Source organism: Pristiophorus japonicus, chromosome 12 (genome assembly GCF_044704955.1).
Source record: "Pristiophorus japonicus isolate sPriJap1 chromosome 12, sPriJap1.hap1, whole genome shotgun sequence".
In the NCBI taxonomy this organism is placed as follows: Eukaryota; Metazoa; Chordata; class Chondrichthyes; family Pristiophoridae; genus Pristiophorus; species Pristiophorus japonicus.
This window is the reverse complement of record NC_091988.1, coordinates 68,227,266-68,250,518: the sequence shown is the minus strand read 5'-3', so window position 1 is coordinate 68,250,518 and position 23,253 is coordinate 68,227,266. Positions and strand designations below refer to the sequence as shown.

Below are 23,253 nucleotides of genomic sequence, written 5' to 3'. Positions count from 1 at the left end.
CTGAAACCGCTCTCTGACACCGCGCACTGACACCGCGCTCTCTGACACCGCTCTCTGACACCGCTCTCTGACACCGTGCTCTGACACCGCTCTCTGACACCGCTCTCTGACACCGCTCTCTGACACCGCTCTCTGACAACGCTCTCTGACACCGCTCTCTGACACCGCGTTCTCTGACACCGCGCTCTGACACCGCTCTCTGACACCGTGCTCTGACACCGCTCTCTGACACCGCGCTCTCTGACACCGCTCTCTGACACCGCGCTCTGTCACCGCTCTCTGACACTGCTCTCTGACACCGCTCTCTGACACCGCTCTCTGACATCGCTCTCTGACACAGCGCTCTCTGACACCGCGCTCTCTGACACCGCGCTCTCTGACACCGCTCTCTGACACCGCACTCTGACACCGTGCTCTGACACCGCTCTCTGACACAGCTCTCTGACACCGCGCTCTCTGACACCGCTCTCTGATACCGCACTCTGACACCGCACTCTGACACCGCGCTCTGACACCGCGCTCTGACACCGCGCTCTGACACCGCTCTCTGACACCGCTCTCTGACACCGCTCTCTGACACCGCGCTCTGACACCACTCTCTGACACCGCGCTCTCTGACACCGCTCTCTGACACCGCGCTCTCTGACACCGCTCTCTGACACCGCTCTCTGACACCGCGCTCTGACACCGCTCTCTGACACCGCTCTCTGACACCATTCTCTGACACCGCGCACTGACACCGCGCTCTCTGACACCGCTCTCTGACACCGCACTCTGACACCGCGCTCTGACACCGCACTCTGACACCGCGCTCTGACACCGCTCTCTGACACCGCTCTCTGACACCGCGCTCTGACACCACTCTCTGACACCGCGCTCTCTGACACCGCTCTCTGACACCGCTCTCTGACACCGATCTCTGACATCGCTCTCTGACACCGCGCTTTCTGACACCGCGCTCTCTGACACCGCTCTCTGACACCGCGGTCTCTGACACCGCTCTCTGACACCGCGCTCTCTGACACCGCGCTCTCTGACACCGCTCTCTTACACCGCTCTCTGACACCGCGCTCTCTGACACCGCGCTCTGACACCGCTCTCTGACTCCGCGCTCTCTGACACCGTGCTCTGACACCGCTCTCTGACACCTCGCTCTGACAACGCTCTCTGGCACCGCGCTCTGACACCGCTCTCTGACACCGCTCTCTGACACCGCTCTCTGACACCGCGCTCTGACACCTCTCTCTGACACCGCGCTCTCTGACACCGCTCTCTGACACCGCTCTCTGACACCGCTCTCTGACACCGCTCTCTGACACCGCTCTCTGACACCGCGCCCTCTGACACCGCTCTCTGACACCGCTCTCTGACACCGCGCTCTCTGACACCGCGCCCTCTGACACCGCTCTCTGACACCGCTCTCTGACACCGCGCCCTCTGACACCGCTCTCTGACACCGCTCACTGACACCGCGCTCTCTGACACCGCGCCCTCTGACACCACTCTCTGACACCGCTCTCTGACACCGCTCTCTGACACCGCTCTCTGACACCGCGCTCTGACACCGCGCTCTCTGACACCGCTCTCTGACACCGCTCTCTGACACCGCGCTCTCTGACACCGCTCTCTGACACCGCGCTCTCTGACACCGCTCTCTGACACCGCTCTCTGACACCGCGCTCTCTGACACCGCGCCTTCTGACACCGCTCTCTGACACCGCTCTCTGACACCGCGCTCTCTGACACCACTCTCTGACACCGCTCGCTGACACCGCCCTCTGAAACCGCTCTCTGAAACCGCGCTCTCTGACACCGCTCTCTGACACCGCGCTCTCTGACACCGCTCTCTGACACCGCTCTCTGACACCGCTCTCTGACACCGCGCTCTGACACCGCTGTGTGTATCCGCGCTTTCTGACACCGCTCTCTGACACCGCGCTCTCTGACACCGCGCTCTCTGACACCTCTCTCTGACACCGCGCTCTCTGACACCGCTCTCTGACACCGCTCTCTGACACCGCGCTCTGACACCGCTCTCTGACACCGCTCTCTGACACCGCGCCCTCTGACACCGCTCTCTGACACCGCTCTCTGACACCGCTCTCTGACACCGCTCTCTGACATCGCTCTCTGACACCGCGGTCTCTGACACCGCGCTCTCTGACACCGCTCTCTGACACCGCTCTCTGACACCGCTCTCTGACACCGCTCTCTGACACCGCACTCTGACACCGCTCGCTGACACCGCCCTCTGAAACCGCTCTCTGAAACCGCGCTCTCTGACACCGCTCTCTGACACCGCGCTCTCTGACACCGCTCTCTGACACCGCTCTCTGACACCGCGCTCTCTGACACCGCGCTCTGACACCGCTGTGTGTATCCGCGCTCTCTGACACCGCTCTCTGACACCGCGCTCTCTGACACCGCGCTCTCTGACACCGCTCTCTGACACCGCTCTCTGACACCGCACTCTGACACCGCTCTCTGACACCGCGCTCCCTGACACCGCTCTCTGACACCGCACTCTGACACCGCTCTCTGACACCGCACTCTGACACCGCGCACCCTGAAACCGCTCTCTGACACCGCGCACTGACACCGCGCTCTCTGACACCGCTCTCTGACACCGCTCTCTGACACCGTGCTCTGACACCGCTCTCTGACACCGCTCTCTGACACCGCTCTCTGACACCGCTCTCTGACAACGCTCTCTGACACCGCTCTCTGACACCGCGTTCTCTGACACCGCGCTCTGACACCGCTCTCTGACACCGTGCTCTGACACCGCTCTCTGACACCGCGCTCTCTGACACCGCTCTCTGACACCGCGCTCTGTCACCGCTCTCTGACACTGCTCTCTGACACCGCTCTCTGACACCGCTCTCTGACATCGCTCTCTGACACAGCGCTCTCTGACACCGCGCTCTCTGACACCGCGCTCTCTGACACCGCTCTCTGACACCGCACTCTGACACCGTGCTCTGACACCGCTCTCTGACACAGCTCTCTGACACCGCGCTCTCTGACACCGCTCTCTGATACCGCACTCTGACACCGCGCTCTGACACCGCGCTCTGACACCGCGCTCTGACACCGCGCTCTGACACCGCTCTCTGACACCGCTCTCTGACACCGCTCTCTGACACCGCGCTCTGACACCACTCTCTGACACCGCGCTCTCTGACACCGCTCTCTGACACCGCGCTCTCTGACACCGCTCTCTGACACCGCTCTCTGACACCGCGCTCTGACACCGCTCTCTGACACCGCTCTCTGACACCATTCTCTGACACCGCGCACTGACACCGCGCTCTCTGACACCGCTCTCTGACACCGCACTCTGACACCGCGCTCTGACACCGCACTCTGACACCGCGCTCTGACACCGCTCTCTGACACCGCTCTCTGACACCGCGCTCTGACACCACTCTCTGACACCGCGCTCTCTGACACCGCTCTCTGACACCGCTCTCTGACACCGATCTCTGACATCGCTCTCTGACACCGCGCTTTCTGACACCGCGCTCTCTGACACCGCTCTCTGACACCGCGGTCTCTGACACCGCTCTCTGACACCGCGCTCTCTGACACCGCGCTCTCTGACACCGCTCTCTTACACCGCTCTCTGACACCGCGCTCTCTGACACCGCGCTCTGACACCGCTCTCTGACTCCGCGCTCTCTGACACCGTGCTCTGACACCGCTCTCTGACACCTCGCTCTGACAACGCTCTCTGGCACCGCGCTCTGACACCGCTCTCTGACACCGCTCTCTGACACCGCTCTCTGACACCGCGCTCTGACACCTCTCTCTGACACCGCGCTCTCTGACACCGCTCTCTGACACCGCTCTCTGACACCGCTCTCTGACACCGCTCTCTGACACCGCGCTCTGACACCGCTCTCTGACACCGCTCGCTGACACCACTCTCTGACACCGCTCTCTGACACCGCTCGCTGACACCGCGCTCTGACACCGCTCTCTGACTCCGCGCTCTCTGACACCGCGCTCTCTGACACCGCTCTCTGACACCGCGCTCTGACACCGCGCTCTGACACCGCTCTCTGACACCGCTCTCTGACACCGCGCTCTCTGACACCGCTCTCTGACACCGCTCTCTGACACCGCGCTCTGACACCGCGCTCTCTGACACCGCTCTCTGACACCGCTCTCTGACACCGCTCTCTGACACCGGGCTCGCTGACACCACTCTCTGACACCGCGCTCTGAAACTGCTCTCTGACACCGCGCTCTGACACCGGGCTCGCTGACACCACTCTCTGACACCGCGCTCTCTGACACCGCTCTCTGACACCGCTCTCTGACACCGCGCTCTCTGACATCGCGCCCTCTGACACCGCTCTCTGACACCGCTCTCTGACACCGCGCTCTCTGACACCGCGCCCTCTGACACCGCTCTCTGACACCGCTCTCTGACACCGCGCTCTCTGACACCGCGCCCTCTGACACCGCTCTCTGACACCGCTCTCTGACACCGCTCGCTGACACCACTCTCTGACACCGCTCTCTGACACCGCGCCCTCTGACACCGCTCTCTGACACCGCTCACTGACACCGCGCTCTCTGACACCGCGCCCTCTGACACCACTCTCTGACACCGCTCTCTGACACCGCTCTCTGACACCGCGCTCTCTGACACCGCCCTCTGACACCGCGCTCCCTGACACCGCTCTCTGACACCGCGCTCTCTGACACCGCTCTCTGACACCGCTCTCTGACACCGCGCTCTCTGACACCGCCCTCTGACACCGCCCTCTGACACCGCGCTCCCTGACACCGCTCTCTGACACCGCGCTCTCTGACACCGCTCTCTGACACCGCTCTCTGACACCGCTCTCTGACACCGCGCTCTCTGACACCGCTCTCTGACACCGCGCTCTCTGACACCGCTCTCTGACACCGCTCTCTGACACCGCGCTCTCTGACACCGCTCTCTGACACCGCGCTCTCTGACACCGCTCTCTGACACCACTCTCTGACACCGCGCTCTCTGACACCGCGCCTTCTGACACCGCTCTCTGACACCGCGCTCTCTGACACCGCTCTCTGACACCACTCTCTGACACCGCTCGCTGACACCGCTCTCTGAAACCGCGCTCTCTGACACCGCTCTCTGACACCGCGCTCTCTGACACCGCTCTGTGACACCGCTCTCTGACACCGCGCTCTCTGACACCGCGCTCTGACACCGCTGTGTGTATCCGCGCTCTCTGACACCGCTCTCTGACACCTTGCTCTCTGACACCGCGCTCTCTGACACCTCTCTCTGACACCGCGCTCTCTGACACCGCGCTCTCTGACACCGCTCTCTGACACCGCTCTCTGACACCGCGCTCTGACACCGCGCTCTGACACCGCGCTCTGACACCGCGCTCTGACACCGCGCTCTGACACCGCTCTCTGACACCGCTCTCTGACACCGCTCTCTGGCACCGCTCTCTGACACCGCGCTCTGACACCGCTCTCTGACAACGCTCTCTGGCACCGCTCTCTGACACCGCGTTCTCTGACACCGCTCTCTGACACCGCGCTCTGTCACCGCGCTCTGTCACGGCTCTCTGACACCGCGCTCTCTGACACCGCGCTCTGACACCGCTCTCTGACACCGCTCTCTGACACCGCTCTCTGACATCGCTCTCTGACACCGCGCTCTCTGACACCGCGCTCTCTGACACCGCTCTCTGACACCGCACTCTGACACCGCTCTCTGACACCGCTCTCTGACACTGCTCTCTGACACCGCTCTCTGACACCGCTCTCTGACACCGCTCTCTGACACTGATCTCTGACATCGCTCTCTGACACTGCGCTCTCTGACACCGCGCTCTCTGACACCGCGCTCTGACACCGCTCTCTGACACCGCGCTCTGACACCGCGCTCTGACACCGCGCTCTGACACCGCTCTCTGACACCGCTCTCTGACACCGCTCTCTCTGACACCGCGCACTCTGACACCGCTCTCTGACACCGCGCTCTCTGACACCGCTCTCTGACACCGCGCTCTCTGACACCGCGCTCTGACACCGCTGTGTGTATCCGCGCTCTCTGACATCGCTCTCTGACACCGCGCTCTCTGACACCGCTCTCTGACACCGCTCTCTGACACCGCTCTCTGACACCGCTCTCTGACACCGCGCTCTGACACCGCTCTCTGACACCGCTCTCTGACACCGCTCTCTGACACCGCGCTCTCTGACACCGCGCCCTCTGACACCGCGCCCTCTGACACCGCTCTCTGACACCGCGCTCTGACACCGCGCTCTGACACCGCGCTCTGACACCGCTCGCTGACACCGCTCGCTGACACCGCTCTCTGACACCGCGCTATGACACCGCGCTCTCTGACACCGCTCTCTGACACCGCGCTCTGACACCGCTCGCTGACACCGCTCGCTGACACCGCTCTCTGACACCGCTCTCTGACACCGCGCTATGACACCGCGCTCTCTGACACCGCTCTCTGACACCGCGCTCTGACACCGCGCTCTCTGACACCGCTCTCTGACACCGCTCTCTGACACCGCTCTCTGACACCGCGCTCTCTGACACCGCGCTCTGACACCGCGCTCTGACACCGCTCTCTGACACCGCACTCTGACACCGTGCTCTGACACCGCTCTCTGACACTGCTCTCTGACACCGCTCTCTGACACCGCTCTCTGACACTGCGCTCTCTGACATCGCTCTCTGACACTGCGCTCTGACACCGCTCTGACACCGCTCTCTGACACCGCGCTCTGACACCGCGCTCTGACACCGCTCTCTGACACCGCTCTCTGACACCGCTCTCTGACACCGCGCTCTCTGACACCGCGCTCTCTGACACCGCGCTCTGACACCGCTGTGTGTATCCGCGCTCTCTGACATCGCTCTCTGACACCGCGCTCTCTGACACCGCTCTCTGACACCGCTCTCTGACACCACTCTCTGACACCGCGCTCTCTGACACCGCGCTCTCTGACACCGCGCTCTCTGACACCGCGCTCTCTGACACGCTCTCTGACACCGCGCTCTCTGACACCGCGCTCTGACACTGTTCTCTGACACCGCTCTCTGACACCGCTCTCTGACATCGCTCTCTGACACCGCGCTCTGACACCGCGCTCTCTGACACCGCGCCCTCTGACACCGCTCTCTGACACCGCCCTCTGACACCGCGCTCGCTGACACCGCTCTCTGACACCGCGCTCTCTGACACCGCTCTCTGACACCGCTCTCTGACACCGCGCTCTCTGACCCCGCCCTCTGACACCGCTCTCTGACACCGCGCTCTCTGACACCGCTCTCTGACACCGCTCTCTGACACCGCTCTCTGACACCGCGCTCTCTGACACCGCGCTCTCTGACACCGCGCTCTCTGACACCGCTCTCTGACACCGCTCTCTGACACCGCGCTCTCTGACACCGCCCTCTGACACCGCTCTCTGACACCGCGCTCTCTGACACCGCTCTCTGACACCGCTCTCTGACACCGCTCTCTGACACCGCGCTCTCTGACACCGCGCTCTCTGACACCGCGCTCTCTGACACCGCGCTCCCTGACACTGCTCTCTGACACCGCTCTCTGACACTGCGCTCTCAGACACCGCGCTGTGACACCGCTGTGTGTATCCGCGCTCTCTGACACCGCTCTCTGACACCGCGCTCTCTGACACCGCGCTCTCTGACACCGCTCTCTGACACCGCACTCTCTGACACCGCTCTCTGACACCGCTCTCTGACACCGCGCTCTCTGACACGCTCTCTGACACCGCGTTCTCTGACACCGCTCTCTGACACCGCTCTCTGACACCGCTCTCTGATACCGCGCTCTGACACCGCTCTCTGACACCGCTCTCTGACAGCACTCTCTGACACCGCGCTCTCTAACACAGCACTCTGACACCGCCCTCTGACACAGCCCTCTATGACACCGCGCTCTCTGACACCGCTCTCTGACACCGCGCTATGACACCGCTCTCTGACACCGCGCTCTGACACCGCTATCTGACACCGCTCTCTGACACCGCGCTCTCTGACACCGCGCCCTCTGACACCACCCTCTGACACCGCTCTCTGACACCGCGCTCTCTGACACTGCGCTCTGACACCGCGCTCTGACACCGCTCTCTGACACCGCGCTCTGACACCGCTATCTGACACCGCTCTCTGACACCGCGCTCTCTGACACCGCGCTCTGACACCGCTCTCTGACACCGCTCTCTGACACCGCTCTCTGACACCGCTCTCTGACACCGCGCTCTCTGACACCGCGCTCTGACACCGCTCTGTGTATCCGCGCTCTCTGACACCGCGCTCTGACACCGTTCTCTGACACCGCTCTCTGACACCGCGCTCTCTGACACCATGCTCTGACACCGCTCTCTGACACCGCGCTCTGACACCGCTCTCTGACACCGCTCTCTGGCACCACTCTCTGACACCGCTCTCTGACACCGCTCTCTGACACCGCTCTCTGACACCGTGCTCTGACACCGCTCTCTGACACCGCTCTCTGGCACCACTCTCTGACACCGCGCTCTGACACCGCGCTCTCTGACACCGCTCTCTGACACCGCGCTCTCTGACACCGCTCTCTGACACCGCGCTCTCTGACACCGCGCTCTCTGACACCGCTCTCTGACACCGCTCTCTGACACCGCGCTCTCTGACACCGCGCTCTCTGACACCGCGCTCTCTGACACCGCTCTCTGACACCGCGCTCTCTGACACCGCGCTCTCTGACACCGCTCTCTGACACCGCGCTCTGACACCGCGCTCTCTGACACCGCTCTCTGACACCGCTCTCTGACACCGCTCTCTGACACTGCGCTCCCTGACACCGCTCTCTGACACCGCTCTCTGACACCGCGCTCTCTGACACCGCGCTCTCTGACACCGCGCTCTCTGACACCGCTCTCTGACACCGCGCTCTGACACCGCTCTCTGACACCGCGCTCTCTGACACCGCGCTCTCTGACACCGCTCTCTGACACCGCGCTCTCTGACACCGCTCTCTGACACCGCTCTCTGACACCGCTCTCTGACACCGCTCTCTGACACCGCTCTCTGATACCGCGCTCCCTGACACCGCTCTCTGACACCGCTCTCTGACACCGCGCTCTCTGACACCGCGCTCTCTGACACCGCTCTCTGACACCGCGCTCTCTGACACCGCTCTCTGACACCGCTCTCTGACACCGCGCTCTCTGACACCGCGCCTTCTGACACCGCTCTCTGACACCGCTCTCTGACACCGCGCTCTCTGACACCACTCTCTGACACCGCTCGCTGACACCGCCCTCTGAAACCGCTCTCTGAAACCGCGCTCTCTGACACCGCTCTCTGACACCGCGCTCTCTGACACCGCTCTCTGACACCGCTCTCTGACACCGCTCTCTGACACCGCGCTCTGACACCGCTGTGTGTATCCGCGCTTTCTGACACCGCTCTCTGACACCGCGCTCTCTGACACCGCGCTCTCTGACACCTCTCTCTGACACCGCGCTCTCTGACACCGCTCTCTGACACCGCTCTCTGACACCGCGCTCTGACACCGCTCTCTGACACCGCTCTCTGACACCGCGCCCTCTGACACCGCTCTCTGACACCGCTCTCTGACACCGCTCTCTGACACCGCTCTCTGACATCGCTCTCTGACACCGCGGTCTCTGACACCGCGCTCTCTGACACCGCTCTCTGACACCGCTCTCTGACACCGCTCTCTGACACCGCTCTCTGACACCGCACTCTGACACCGCTCGCTGACACCGCCCTCTGAAACCGCTCTCTGAAACCGCGCTCTCTGACACCGCTCTCTGACACCGCGCTCTCTGACACCGCTCTCTGACACCGCTCTCTGACACCGCGCTCTCTGACACCGCGCTCTGACACCGCTGTGTGTATCCGCGCTCTCTGACACCGCTCTCTGACACCGCGCTCTCTGACACCGCGCTCTCTGACACCGCTCTCTGACACCGCTCTCTGACACCGCACTCTGACACCGCTCTCTGACACCGCGCTCCCTGACACCGCTCTCTGACAGCGCACTCTGACACCGCTCTCTGACACCGCACTCTGACACCGCGCACCCTGAAACCGCTCTCTGACACCGCGCACTGACACCGCGCTCTCTGACACCGCTCTCTGACACCGCTCTCTGACACCGTGCTCTGACACCGCTCTCTGACACCGCTCTCTGACACCGCTCTCTGACACCGCTCTCTGACAACGCTCTCTGACACCGCTCTCTGACACCGCGTTCTCTGACACCGCGCTCTGACACCGCTCTCTGACACCGTGCTCTGACACCGCTCTCTGACACCGCGCTCTCTGACACCGCTCTCTGACACCGCGCTCTGTCACCGCTCTCTGACACTGCTCTCTGACACCGCTCTCTGACACCGCTCTCTGACACCGCTCTCTGACACAGCGCTCTCTGACACCGCGCTCTCTGACACCGCGCTCTCTGACACCGCTCTCTGACACCGCACTCTGACACCGTGCTCTGACACCGCTCTCTGACACAGCTCTCTGACACCGCGCTCTCTGACACCGCTCTCTGATACCGCACTCTGACACCGCACTCTGACACCGCGCTCTGACACCGCGCTCTGACACCGCGCTCTGACACCGCGCTCTGACACCGCTCTCTGACACCGCTCTCTGACACCGCTCTCTGACACCGCGCTCTGACACCACTCTCTGACACCGCGCTCTCTGACACCGCTCTCTGACACCGCGCTCTCTGACACCGCTCTCTGACACCGCTCTCTGACACCGCGCTCTGACACCGCTCTCTGACACCGCTCTCTGACACCATTCTCTGACACCGCGCACTGACACCGCGCTCTCTGACACCGCTCTCTGACACCGCACTCTGACACCGCGCTCTGACACCGCACTCTGACACCGCGCTCTGACACCGCTCTCTGACACCGCTCTCTGACACCGCGCTCTGACACCACTCTCTGACACCGCGCTCTCTGACACCGCTCTCTGACACCGCTCTCTGACACCGATCTCTGACATCGCTCTCTGACACCGCGCTTTCTGACACCGCGCTCTCTGACACCGCTCTCTGACACCGCGGTCTCTGACACCGCTCTCTGACACCGCGCTCTCTGACACCGCGCTCTCTGACACCGCTCTCTTACACCGCTCTCTGACACCGCGCTCTCTGACACCGCGCTCTGACACCGCTCTCTGACTCCGCGCTCTCTGACACCGTGCTCTGACACCGCTCTCTGACACCTCGCTCTGACAACGCTCTCTGGCACCGCGCTCTGACACCGCTCTCTGACACCGCTCTCTGACACCGCTCTCTGACACCGCGCTCTGACACCTCTCTCTGACACCGCGCTCTCTGACACCGCTCTCTGACACCGCTCTCTGACACCGCTCTCTGACACCGCTCTCTGACACCGCGCTCTGACACCGCTCTCTGACACCGCTCGCTGACACCACTCTCTGACACCGCTCTCTGACACCGCTCGCTGACACCGCGCTCTGACACCGCTCTCTGACTCCGCGCTCTCTGACACCGCGCTCTCTGACACCGCTCTCTGACACCGCGCTCTGACACCGCGCTCTGACACCGCTCTCTGACACCGCTCTCTGACACCGCGCTCTCTGACACCGCTCTCTGACACCGCTCTCTGACACCGCGCTCTGACACCGCGCTCTCTGACACCGCTCTCTGACACCGCTCTCTGACACCGCTCTCTGACACCGGGCTCGCTGACACCACTCTCTGACACCGCGCTCTGAAACCGCTCTCTGACACCGCGCTCTGACACCGGGCTCGCTGACACCACTCTCTGACACCGCGCTCTCTGACACCGCTCTCTGACACCGCTCTCTGACACCGCGCTCTCTGACATCGCGCCCTCTGACACCGCTCTCTGACACCGCTCTCTGACACCGCGCTCTCTGACACCGCGCCCTCTGACACCGCTCTCTGACACCGCTCTCTGACACCGCGCTCTCTGACACCGCGCCCTCTGACACCGCTCTCTGACACCGCTCTCTGACACCGCTCGCTGACACCACTCTCTGACACCGCTCTCTGACACCGCGCCCTCTGACACCGCTCTCTGACACCGCTCACTGACACCGCGCTCTCTGACACCGCGCCCTCTGACACCACTCTCTGACACCGCTCTCTGACACCGCTCTCTGACACCGCGCTCTCTGACACCGCCCTCTGACACCGCGCTCCCTGACACCGCTCTCTGACACCGCGCTCTCTGACACCGCTCTCTGACACCGCTCTCTGACACCGCGCTCTCTGACACCGCCCTCTGACACCGCCCTCTGACACCGCGCTCCCTGACACCGCTCTCTGACACCGCTCTCTGACACCGCTCTCTGACACCGCGCTCTCTGACACCGCTCTCTGACACCGCGCTCTCTGACACCGCGCTCTGACACCGCGCTCTCTGACACCGCTCTCTGACACCGCTCTCTGACACCGCGCTCTCTGACACCGCTCTCTGACACCGCGCTCTCTGACACCGCTCTCTGACACCACTCTCTGACACCGCGCTCTCTGACACCGCGCCTTCTGACACCGCTCTCTGACACCGCGCTCTCTGACACCGCTCTCTGACACCACTCTCTGACACCGCTCGCTGACACCGCTCTCTGAAACCGCGCTCTCTGACACCGCTCTCTGACACCGCGCTCTCTGACACCGCTCTGTGACACCGCTCTCTGACACCGCGCTCTCTGACACCGCGCTCTGACACCGCTGTGTGTATCCGCGCTCTCTGACACCGCTCTCTGACACCTTGCTCTCTGACACCGCGCTCTCTGACACCTCTCTCTGACACCGCGCTCTCTGACACCGCGCTCTCTGACACCGCTCTCTGACACCGCTCTCTGACACCGCTCTCTGACACCGCTCTCTGACACCGCGCTCTCTGACACCGCTCTCTGACACCGCTCTCTGGCACCGCTCTCTGACACCGCTCTCTGACACCGCTCTCTGACACCGCGCTCTCTGACACCGCTCTCTGACACCACTCTCTAACACCGCGCTCTGACACCGCGCTCTGACACCGCGCTCTGACACCGCGCTCTGACACCGCGCTCTGACACCGCTCTCTGACACCGCTCTCTGACACCGCTCTCTTACATCGTTCTCTGACACCGCGCTCTCTGACACCGCGCTCTGACACCGCTGTGTGTATCCGCGCTCTCTGACACCGCTCTCTGACACCTTGCTCTCTGACACCGCGCTCTCTGACACCTCTCTCTGACACCGCGCTCTCTGACACCGCGCTCTCTGACACCGCTCTCTGACACCGCTCTCTGACACCGCTCTCTGACACCGCTCTCTGACACCGCGCTCTCTGACACCGCTCTCTGACACCGCTCTCTGGCACCGCTCTCTGACACCGCGCTCTGACACCGCTCTCTGACAACGCTCTCTGGCACCGCTCTCTGACACCGCGTTCTCTGACACCGCTCTCTGACACCGCGCTCTGTCACCGCGCTCTGTCACGGCTCTCTGACACCGCTCTCTGACACCGCGCTCTCTGACACCGCGCTCTGACACCGCTCTCTGACACCGCTCTCTGACACCGCTCTCTGACATCGCTCTCTGACACCGCGCTCTCTGACACCGCGCTCTCTGACACCGCTCTCTGACACCGCACTCTGACACCGCTCTCTGACACCGCTCTCTGACACTGCTCTCTGACACCGCTCTCTGACACCGCTCTCTGACACCGCTCTCTGACACTGATCTCTGACATCGCTCTCTGACACTGCGCTCTCTGACACCGCGCTCTCTGACACCGCGCTCTGACACCGCTCTCTGACACCGCGCTCTGACACCGCGCTCTGACACCGCGCTCTGACACCGCTCTCTGACACCGCTCTCTGACACCGCTCTCTCTGACACCGCGCACTCTGACACCGCTCTCTGACACCGCGCTCTCTGACACCACTCTCTGACACCGCGCTCTCTGACACCGCGCTCTGACACCGCTGTGTGTATCCGCGCTCTCTGACATCGCTCTCTGACACCGCGCTCTCTGACACCGCTCTCTGACACCGCTCTCTGACACCGCTCTCTGACACCGCTCTCTGACACCGCGCTCTGACACCGCTCTCTGACACCGCTCTCTGACACCGCTCTCTGACACCGCGCTCTCTGACACCGCGCCCTCTGACACCGCGCCCTCTGACACCGCTCTCTGACACCGCGCTCTGACACCGCGCTCTGACACCGCGCTCTGACACCGCTCGCTGACACCGCTCGCTGACACCGCTCTCTGACACCGCGCTATGACACCGCGCTCTCTGACACCGCTCTCTGACACCGCGCTCTGACACCGCTCGCTGACACCGCTCGCTGACACCGCTCTCTGACACCGCTCTCTGACACCGCGCTATGACACCGCGCTCTCTGACACCGCTCTCTGACACCGCGCTCTGACACCGCGCTCTCTGACACCGCTCTCTGACACCGCTCTCTGACACCGCTCTCTGACACCGCGCTCTCTGACACCGCGCTCTGACACCGCGCTCTGACACCGCTCTCTGACACCGCTCTCTGACACCGCTCTCTGACACCGCTCTCTGACATCGCTCTCTGACACCGCGCTGTCTGACACCGCGCTCTCTGACACCGCTCTCTGACACCGCACTCTGACACCGTGCTCTGACACTGCGCTCTCTGACATCGCTCTCTGACACTGCGCTCTGACACCGCTCTCTGACACCGCTCTCTGACACCGCGCTCTGACACCGCGCTCTGACACCGCTCTCTGACACCGCTCTCTGACACCGCTCTCTGACACCGCTCTCTGACACCGCGCTCTCTGACACCGCGCTCTCTGACACCGCGCTCTGACACCGCTGTGTGTATCCGCGCTCTCTGACATCGCTCTCTGACACCGCGCTCTCTGACACCGCTCTCTGACACCGCTCTCTGACACCACTCTCTGACACCGCTCTCTGACACCGCGCTCTCTGACACCGCGCTCTCTGACACCGCGCTCTCTGACACCGCGCTCTCTGACACGCTCTCTGACACCGCGCTCTCTGACACCGCGCTCTGACACTGTTCTCTGACACCGCTCTCTGACACCGCTCTCTGACATCGCTCTCTGACACCGCGCTCTGACACCGCGCTCTCTGACACCGCGCCCTCTGACACCGCTCTCTGACACCGCCCTCTGACACCGCGCTCGCTGACACCGCTCTCTGACACCGCGCTCTCTGACACCGCTCTCTGACACCGCTCTCTGACACCGCGCTCTCTGACACCGCCCTCTGACACCGCTCTCTGACACCGCGCTCTCTGACACCGCTCTCTGACACCGCTCTCTGACACCGCTCTCTGACACCGCGCTCTCTGACACCGCGCTCTCTGACACCGCGCTCTCTGACACCGCTCTCTGACACCGCTCTCTGACACCGCGCTCTCTGACACCGCCCTCTGACACCGCTCTCTGACACCGCGCTCTCTGACACCGCTCTCTGACACCGCTCTCTGACACCGCTCTCTGACACCGCTCTCTGACACCGCGCTCTCTGACACCGCGCTCTCTGACACCGCGCTCTCTGACACCGCGCTCCCTGACACTGCTCTCTGACACCGCTCTCTGACACTGCGCTCTCAGACACCGCGCTGTGACACCGCTGTGTGTATCCGCGCTCTCTGACACCGCTCTCTGACACCGCGCTCTCTGACACCGCGCTCTCTGACACCGCACTCTCTGACACCGCTCTCTGACACCGCTCTCTGACACCGCGCTCTCTGACACGCTCTCTGACACCGCGTTCTCTGACACCGCTCTCTGACACCGCTCTCTGACACCGCTCTCTGATACCGCGCTCTGACACCGCTCTCTGACACCGCTCTCTGACAGCACTCTCTGACACCGCGCTCTCTAACACAGCACTCTGACACCGCCCTCTGACACAGCCCTCTATGACACCGCGCTCTCTGACACCGCTCTCTGACACCGCGCTATGACACCGCTCTCTGACACCGCGCTCTGACACCGCTATCTGACACCGCTCTCTGACACCGCGCTCTCTGACACCGCGCCCTCTGACACCACCCTCTGACACCGCTCTCTGACACCGCGCTCTCTGACACTGCGCTCTGACACCGCGCTCTGACACCGCTCTCTGACACCGCGCTCTGACACCGCTATCTGACACCGCTCTCTGACACCGCGCTCTCTGACACCGCGCTCTGACACCGCTCTCTGACACCGCTCTCTGACACCGCTCTCTGACACCGCTCTCTGACACCGCTCTCTGACACCGCGCTCTCTGACACCGCGCTCTGACACCGCTCTGTGTATCCGCGCTCTCTGACACCGCGCTCTGACACCGTTCTCTGACACCGCTCTCTGACACCGCGCTCTCTGACACCATGCTCTGACACCGCTCTCTGACACCGCGCTCTGACACCGCTCTCTGACACCGCTCTCTGGCACCACTCTCTGACACCGCTCTCTGACACCGCTCTCTGACACCGCTCTCTGACACCGTGCTCTGACACCGCTCTCTGACACCGCTCTCTGGCACCACTCTCTGACACCGCGCTCTGACACCGCGCTCTCTGACACCGCTCTCTGACACCGCGCTCTCTGACACCGCTCTCTGACACCGCGCTCTCTGACACCGCGCTCTCTGACACCGCTCTCTGACACCGCTCTCTGACACCGCGCTCTCTGACACCGCGCTCTCTGACACCGCGCTCTCTGACACCGCTCTCTGACACCGCGCTCTCTGACACCGCGCTCTCTGACACCGCTCTCTGACACCGCGCTCTCTGACACCGCTCTCTGACACCGCTCTCTGACACCGCTCTCTGACACCGCTCTCTGACACTGCGCTCCCTGACACCGCTCTCTGACACCGCTCTCTGACACCGCGCTCTCTGACACCGCGCTCTCTGACACCGCGCTCTCTGACACCGCTCTCTGACACCGCGCTCTGACACCGCTCTCTGACACCGCGCTCTCTGACACCGCGCTCTCTGACACCGCTCTCTGACACCGCGCTCTCTGACACCGCTCTCTGACACCGCTCTCTGACACCGCTCTCTGACACCGCTCTCTGACACCGCTCTCTGATACCGCGCTCCCTGACACCGCTCTCTGACACCGCTCTCTGACACCGCGCTCTCTGACACCGCGCTCTCTGACACAGCTCTCTGACACCGCGCTCTCTGACACCGCGCTCTCTGACACAGCTCTCTTGCAGGGTGCTCTGACACTCTTTTTTGAAGAATTGCTTCCTGACATCACCCTGAACGACCTGGCTCTAATTTTACTGTTCCGCCCCCTTGTTTTGGACTCCGCTCACCAGAAGAAATAGTTTCTCTCTATCTGCACTATCCGCTCCTTTAATCATCTTAAAGACTTCAATAAAGACACCTCTTAATCTTCTAAACTGAAAAAAATGCAAGCCTGCGATGCAACCTATCCTTATAATTTAACCCTTTTAGGCCAGGGAGCAGATTTTAAGTATTAAACCTTATGAAAATTCTACGAGAGAAAGAGAAGTAAATGGCACAAAGAGGAACCTTACATTTTGGAATGAGGTGTTAGAGCAGCAAGGCCTGAGAACCCAAAGCTCTGGCAGGGAACTTGAGGCCCTCATTATTGAAAAAGCTATCGGAGTTCCTTATGACCCAACCTTTTCCAAACTAAAAAAAGAGAACCCAATTCCTTTTATAAATTATAATTTCAAAAGCATTAGATAGGCACTGGAATGCCAAGAGCCTGCTAGGTGTTCTGGCCACTGAGAGGTCTCAATACAAAATGGCTGTCCTAGCATCACCAAGGGAAATGGAAGGCACCTAAATTGAGTTGTGTTTCAGAGAGAATCACGGTGCGTGGAGATGTTTCCTCTTGACAACGACTTGTTGAGGCAGTGCCTAACATTCAATAAGTTCCGGTTTTAGTGATTTTAATTAAATTGTACATTTGCTTAAGGCCGCAGCACCTGCTGGTTTTGCTAAATCAACCTGGGATTGATGCTCACAGGAGGTAAGTGCCAGAAACAGTAAGCGGCCTCTTGGTTGCTATGACTTTAATTATTGAGGCGTTTAACTTGAACAGCACAAGAACTTGCTGTGCTTTGTGTTCTGACACACCATTGACATACGGCATGTTAACTACCTTTCCTCGTCTATTTTCCCCCCTTGGGTTCGACATTGATTGTGAGCGGTTGGACATTTTACTCCCGCTCCTGGTCAAGCTGTTCTGAGGCAGAAGCTTAGTGGGTTCCTCGATTGTACAGCCCGACCACACTTTCTGCAATTCTGGCCTCTTGCACATTCCCCACTAACCATCGCTCCATTGTTGGCTATGCCTTCAGCTGCCTTGATCCTAAGCTCTGGAATTTCCTCCCTAAACCTCTCTGCGTCAATGCCAGCTGTGGCTCAGTGGGTAGCACCCTCGCCTTTGAGTCAGAAGGTCATGGTTCAAGTCCCACTCCAGGAACTTGAGCATGTAAATCTAGGCTGACACTCCACTAGAGTGCTGCACTGTCGGAGGGGCAGTCTTGAGGGAGTGTTGCACTGTCGGAGGGGCCGTACTGAGGGAGTATCGCACTGTCGGAGGGGCAGTACTAAGGGAGCGATGCACTGTGGAAGGGGCAGTACTGAGGGAGTGCTGCACTGTCGGAGGGGCAGTACTGAGGGAGCGATGCACTGTGGAAGGGTCAGTACTGAGGGAGGGCTGCACTGTCGGAGAGGCAGTACTGAAGGAGCGCCGCACTGTCGGAGGGGTAGTACTGAGGGAGTGCTGCACTGTCGGAGGGGCAGTACTAAGGGAGCGATGCACTGTGGAAGGGGCAGTACTGAGGGAGTGCTGCACTGTCGGAAGGGCAGTACTGAGGGAGTGATGCACTGTGGAAGGGTCAGTACTGAGGGAGGGCTGCACTGTCGGAGAGGCAGTACTGAAGGAGCGCCGCACTGTCGGAGGGGTAGTACTGAGGGAGTGCTGCACTGTCGGAAGGATAGTACTGAGGGAGCGCTGAACTGTCGGAGGGGCAGTACTGAGGGAGCGCTGCACTTTTGGAGGAGCAGTACTGAGGGAGTGCTACACTGTCGGAGGGGCCGTACTGCGGGAGTACTGCACTGTCGGAGGGGCAGTACAGAGGGAGCGTCGCACTGTCCGAGGAGCCGTATTGAGGGAGTGCCGCACTGTCAGAGGGGCAGCACTGAGAGAGCGATGCACTGTCGGAGGGGCAGTACTGAGGGTGCGCTGCACTGTCGGAGGGGCAGTACTGAGGGAGTGCTACACTGTCGGAGGGGCAGTACTGAGGGAGTGCCGCAGGGAGTGGTGTATTTGGATTTCCAGGATGTTATACATGCAGACTATAGATATACTCGCTGTGTAGTCACTGTATAGTTGCATAAGGTGGAGACTTGTTTACCTGATATACTTTCAATAAGGTTTACACTGTGTATATACATGCTGGCACCACTAGAGGGTGCAACTGGTAGAGACCAGGGTTTCCTGTCCTGGTGGCAGAGGCTGTATAAAAGGGGAGCCACCATGCGGCTGGAATAAAGGACCAAGGTCACGACAGTTTGAGTACAACACATTGCCTCGTGGAGTTATTCATAGGTACATTACAAACATAATAGGGAAAGCATTCGATAAGGTGCAAGATAAAAGGTTACAGCACAAGATAAAAGCTCACGGGGTTGGGGCTAATATAGATTGTATAATTTAAATGGAGAAAAATTGCAAAGTGCTGCAGTACAGGGAGACCTGGGGGTCCTTTTGCATGAAACACAAAACGTTAGTATGGAGGTACAGCAAATAATCAGGAAAGAAAATGGAATATTGGCCTTTATTGCAAGGGGGAATAGAGTATGAAAGCAGAGACGTCCTGCTACAACTGTACAGCGTATTGGTGAGGCCACATCTAGAGTACTGCGTACAGTTTATGTCTCCGTATTTAAGGAAGGATATAGTTGCATTGGAGGCTGTTCAGAGAAGGTTCACTCGGTTGATTCCGGGGATGAGAGGGTTGACTTATGAGGATAGGTTGAGTAGGTTGGGCCTCTACACATTGGAGTTCAGAAGAATGAATCTTGTTGAAAGTTATAAGATAATGAGGGGACTTGACAAGGTGGATGCAGAGAGGATATTTCCACTCATAGGAAAAACTAGAACTAGGGACATACGTTCTACAATAAATCCTTAGATATACTTATACAAATATTATACAAATAATTCCAACCTGAATAAAAATTTATAAGCAAAGAAAAGATTAAATTAACCATGTTCCTACCAGTGTGAAAGTGCTTCAGGCAGGGAGAAGGCTGCAGGAAGCCTCACAAGTTGAGGCAGCCTTTCCCGACGGCGGGGGGGGGGGAGGCAGTGAGGGCCCGACCGACGGCAGCTGGGGGGAGGCAGGGAGAAGGCTGCAGGAAGCCTCAGAAGTTGAGGCAACCATTCCCGACGGCAAGGGGGGGGGAAGGCTGCCTCAACTTCTGAGGCTTCCTGCGGCCTTCTCACTGCTGCAAGAAGCCTCAGTGCTGATCATGGAAGGGCAATGTGCTTTTATTAAAAAATGTTTAAAATTGAACAGCTACAAAGAACTACAAAAATGGCCGAGTGCCAATGTTTCCTTCACATTGCGCGTGCGTGAACGCTCCAACGCGCACGCGCAAGGTTGCCGGCACGAAAAAAACTCATTTAAATGGTACCCGCCCCCTCCTACTTACAAAATCGGCGCGAGTGGTAGGCTCCGCCCCCTGGGCGCCGCGCCAAGCTGACATCGAGCTGCAAAGCGCTCGAGAATAGCGCGTTTTTTTTCAGGCGCCGTTTTCGGCGTGAAAAACGGGCGCCCAGCTCAGAGGGGCTCCTGTTTTGCCGTGTGTGGAAACTTGGGGCCATAGTCTTAGAATAAGGGGCCGCCCATTTAAACCTGAGATGAGGACCAATTTATTTTCTCAGCGGGTTGTAAATCTATGGAATTCTCTGCCCCAGAGAGCTGTGGCGGCTGGGTCATTGAATATATTTAAGGCGGAGACAGACAAATATTTGAGCGATAAGGGAGTAAAGGGTTATGGGGAGTGGGCAGGGAAGCGGAAACATAGAAACATAGAAACATAGAAAATAGGTGCAGGAGTAAACCATACGGCCCTTCGAGCCTGCACCACCATTCAATAAGACCATGGCTGATCATTCACCTCAGTACCCCTTTCCTGCTTTCTCTCCATACCCCTTGATCCCTTTAGCCGTTAGGGCCATATCTAACTCCCTCTTGAATATATCCAATGAACTGGCATCAACAACTCTCTGCAGTAGGGAATTCCACAGGTTAACAACACTCTGAGTGAAGAAGTTTTTCCTCATCTCAATCCTAAATGGCTCACTCCTTATCCTTAGACTGTGTCCCCTGGTTCTGGACTTCCCCAACATCGGGAACACTCTTCCTGCATCTAACCTGTCCAGTCCCCTCAGAATTTTATATGTTTCTATGAGATCCCCTCTCATCCTTCTAAACTCCAGTGAATACAGGCCCAGTCGATCCAGTCTCTCCTCATATATCAGTCCTGCCATCCCGGGAATCAGTCTGGTGAACCTTCGCTGCACTCCCTCAATAGCAAGAATGTCCTTCCTCAGATTAGGAGACCAAAACTGAACACAATATTCCAGGTGAGGCCTCGCCAAGGCCCTGTACAACTGCAGTAAGACCTCCCTGCTCCTATACTTAAATCCCCTAGTTATGAAGGCCAACATACCATTTGCCTTCTTCATCGCCTGCTGTACCTGCATGCCAACTTTCAATGTACCATGACACCCAGGTCTCGTTGCACCTCCCCTTTTCCTAATCTGCCGCCATTCAGATAATATTCTGCCTTTGTGTTTTTGCCCCAAAAGTGGATAACCTCACATTTATCCACATTATACTGCATCTGCCACGCATTTGCCCACTCACCTAACCTGTCCAAGTCACCCTGCAGTCTCTTAGCGTCCTCCTCACAGCTCACACCGCCACCCAGCTTTGTGTTATCTGCAAACTAGGAGATATTACACTCAGTTCCTTCATCTAAATCATTAATGTATATTGTAAAGAGCTGGGGTCCCAGCACTGAGCCCTGCGGCACTCCACTAGTCACTGCCTGCCATTCTGAAAAGGACCCATTTATCCCAACTCTCTGCTTCCTGTCTGCCAACCAGCTCTCTATCCACGTCAGTACATTACCCCCAATACCATGTGCTTTAATTTTGCATACCAATCTCTTGTATGGGACCTTGTCAAAAGCCTTTTGAAAGTCCAAATACACCACATCCATTGGTTCTCCCTTGTCCACTCTACTCGTTACATCCTCAAAAAATTCCAGAAGATTTTTCAAACATGATTTCCCTTTCATAAGTCCATGCTGACTGCTGACTTGGACCGATCCCGTCACTGCTTTCCAAATGCACTGCTATTTCACCTTTAATAATTGATTCCAACATTTTCCCCACTACTGATGTCAGGCTAACCGATCTATAATTACCCGTTTTCTCTCCCTCCTTTTTAAAAAAGTGGTGTTACATTAGCTACCCTCTAGTCCATAGGAACTGATCCAGAGTCGATAGACTGTTGGAAAATGATCACCAATGCATCCACTATTTTTAGGGCCACTCCCTTAAGTACTCTGGGATGCAGCCTATCAGGCCCCGTGGATTTATCGGCCTTCAATCCCATCAATTTCCCTAACACAATTTCCCACCTAATAAGGATTTCCTTCAGTTCCTCCTTCTCACTAGACCCTCGGACCCCTAGTACTTCTGAAAGATTATTTGTGTCCTCCTTCGTGAAGACAGAACCAAAGTATTTGTTCAACTGGTCTGCCATTTCTTTGTTCCCCATTATAAATTCATCTGAATCTGACTGCAAGGGACCTACATTTGTCTTCACTAATCTTTTTTTATTCACATATCTATCGAAGCTTTTGCAGTCAGTTTTTATGTTCCTGGCAAGCTTCCTCTCATACTCTATTTTCCTAATTAAACTTTTGTCGTCCTCTGCTGGATTCTAAATTTTTCCCAGTCCTCAGGTTTGCTGCTTTTTCTGGCCAATTTAGATGCCTCTTCCTTGGATTTAACACTATCCTTAATTTCCCTTGTTAGCCACGGTTGAGCCACCTTCCCCATTTTATTTTTACTCCAGACTGGGATGTACAATTGTTGAAGTTCATCCATGTGATCTTTAAATGTTTGCCATTGCCTATCCACCGTAAACCCTTTAAGTATCATTTGCCA

At 59.3% G+C, this 23,253-nt stretch overlaps 1 protein-coding gene across 4 annotated transcripts in view; it reads left to right on the top strand.

Moving 5' to 3' along the window:
* LOC139277314 (sodium- and chloride-dependent creatine transporter 1-like) overlaps nucleotides 1–23,253 on the top strand; it is a 480,248-nt gene that overhangs the window by 186,968 nt on the left and 270,027 nt on the right. The window lies entirely within an intron of this gene.